The following is a 3052-nucleotide window of genomic DNA, read 5'->3' on the forward strand; positions in this document are numbered from 1 at the left end:
GCTTTCCCTCTCTATCTTTCAGTAGGTATTTGTTATTATAAAGTATCTGACAAACCTTTATTCAGTGTTTGCTGAACTTATAAATGCAGCAATGCGTTGGGAAAATGTCATTATGTTGACCATATTCATTTTGTGTAAGCTGTGGCTCAGTGGTACCACTCTAACTCTGAGCCAGAATGTCATAAGTTCAAGTCTCACTCTAGGGACTTCAGACCAAAAGTTAGGGTGACACTCCAGTGCTGGAGGTGCAGACTTTTGGATGAGTTGTTTAAAGCAAGTCTTCTCCGTCGGGTGGACATCCAAGATCCCATGGCACTATTTCGAAGAAGAGTTCTCCCTGACATCCTGGCCAATATTCATTTCTCAACCAACACCAAAAATCGTATTATCTTGACATTATAACATTGTTGTTTGTGGAATTGTGCTGTCACAAATGAGTGACTGTGTTTCCTGCATTACAATGGTTACTACTCTTTGAAAGTATAGTACATTGGCTATAAAGCAATTTGGGATGCCGTGAAGTGGTGAAAGGTGCTGTATAAATGCAAGTTTTTCTTTCATTTCTATGTAATGTCACTGGGCTGAAAATGAGGTGTGGACATCCTATCTCCCAGGCATAAAGATAGTGGCTTTTAACATGTCTAGTTGCCAGTAGATCAGCATACACCACATATCACTATTCAGCACTGTGAACTGGAGGAACACAAGGTTTGATTTCCTCCATTTCCTCTTCATTGTGTTCCTGAGCTGTTTTACAGTGTGAGAGGAAAATCGAAGAGAGCCATTTATAAGCGCCCACTGTAGACTTGGTAGCAACTTGCAGAAGACTGGCATTGGAAGGAGATCAGTAGAGCTCTCTGCCCACCCTCACTGGCACAAGAAGAAGTTGACTTGGTGAGACCTATATATCAAGGAGGGGAAAGACGAAAAGTTTAATATGCCTACTTTAGGAAAGAGATGACTAAGGGGTGTCCCGGTAGAGGTCATTGAGATGAGAAAGGGGTTTAATAGGCTAGACTTTGAGGGGATGTTTCCACATGTGGGAGTCCAAAATTAGAGACCATAAATATAAGGTGGAATTCAGGAGAAACTCCTTTATCCAGACATTGGTGAGAATATGGAACTCTATACCACAAGGAATTGTTGAGGCAAATAGCACTGATGTATTTAAGGAAAAGATAGATAAACATGAAGAAGAAAGAATACAAGGATATATTGATGGGATTAGATGAAGAACGATGTGTGGAGGCTCATGTGGGACATAAACACCGGCGTGGATCTGTTGAGCTGAATAGCCTGTTTCTGTGCTTTAAATACTTTGTATGTATTCTGAGGAGAAAATGTATACTTGCATTACACAACAAAACCTTATTTTGGTGCATACAGCCCGAGGGGTTTTACACAGGATCCAGCCCCTCAGTTCACCTTGGTGGGGGGACCTTACACAGTGGCCTTTCCCCATTGAGTCTTTACGGCGGCTGCCCCAAGCTTTACTGTGTCCCTCAGCACATAGTCCTGGACCTTGGAATGTGCCAGTCTGCAACACTCAGTCGTGGACAACTCTTTGCACTTCAAGACCAGCAAGTTTCAGGCAGACCAAAGAGCGTCTTTCACCGAGTTGATGGTCCTCCAGCAGCAGTTGATGTTTATCTCTGTGTACGTCCCTGGGAACGGCCCATAGAGCACAGAATCCTGTGTTAGCGAGCTGCTTGGGGTGAACCTTGACAAAAGTCACTGCATCTCTTTCCACACCTGCTTTGCAAAGGCACATTCCAGAAGAAGGTGGGCAACAGTCTCTTCCCCACCACAACCACCTCGAGGGCAGCGTGTGGAGGCAGTGAGATTCCAAGCGTGCAGGAAGGATCTGACGGGGAGAGCCCTTCTCACCGCCAGCCAAGCTACGTCTTGGTGCTTGTTTGAAAGTTCTGGTGATGAGGCATTCTGCCAAATGACTTTGGCAGTCTGCTCGGGGAACCATCCGACAGGATCCACCATCTCCTTATCCTGTAGGGCCTTGAGGACATTCCATGCAGACCACTGTGTGATCAAAGGTGGTCAAAGGTGTTTTCTGCACAAACTTTTCCACAAAGGATAGATGGTACGGCACGGTCCAACTAGATGGAGCGATCTGCAGCAATCTGGCCAGACCCATCCTTTGCAACATCGGGGACAGATAGAACCTCAGCAAGTAGTGACACTTGGTGCTTGTGTACTGGGGTTCTACGCACAGCTTGATGCAGCCACACACAAAGGATGCCATCAGGATGAGGGTGACGTTGGGTACTTTTTTCCCCCTTTATCCAGAGGTTTCAACATCATGTCCCTCCGGACCCGGTCCACTTTGGATCTCCAGATAAAGTGGAAAATGGCTCGGGTGACCGCCACGGCGCAGGAGTGGGGTATGGGCCAGACCTGCACCACGTACAGCGACAACGTGAGCGTCTCGCACATGATGACCAGGTTCTTACCCACAATGGAGAGAGAACGCTGCCCCCACATGCTCAGTTTATGGTGTACCGTGGCCACTCACTCTTTCTAGGTTTTGGCGCACACCCCGGCCCCTCCGAACCATATCCCAAGCACCTTCAGGTAGTCTGACCAGACGGTGAAGGGGACAAAGGATTGGTCAGCCCAGTTCCCAAAGAACATGGCCTCACTCTTGCTGCGATTTACTTTGGCTCCCATGGCCAGTTTAGCGTGGTCACGGATGTTCATCAGCCTGCAAACGGATGGCGGATCTGAGCAGAAGAGGGCTACTAAGGATAAGCAATTCCCTTCATCCCCCTCTCTGTTCTTGCACTGCCCTGTAACACAGAAGGCTGCACACATTTCAGACCTGGTGGATGTCATTTTCGGCCCTGTGCCAGTGAAAGCCGTTGCTAGGGAAACTGTCCTGCCTGAGTAATTGGATTCATTTGGCAAAAACAGTGCAGTACTGGTTTTATGTGCACCCACAATAGTTTGGGATTAGTAGCTCCTCATTGGCTGACTTCCTTCTATGACTCATTTATTTAAATATGTCTCCAAGCTCTCAACCAATCCATAAGCAGCA

This window comes from Heterodontus francisci, chromosome 42 (assembly GCF_036365525.1).
Source record: "Heterodontus francisci isolate sHetFra1 chromosome 42, sHetFra1.hap1, whole genome shotgun sequence".
NCBI classification, from domain to species: Eukaryota; Metazoa; Chordata; class Chondrichthyes; order Heterodontiformes; family Heterodontidae; genus Heterodontus; species Heterodontus francisci.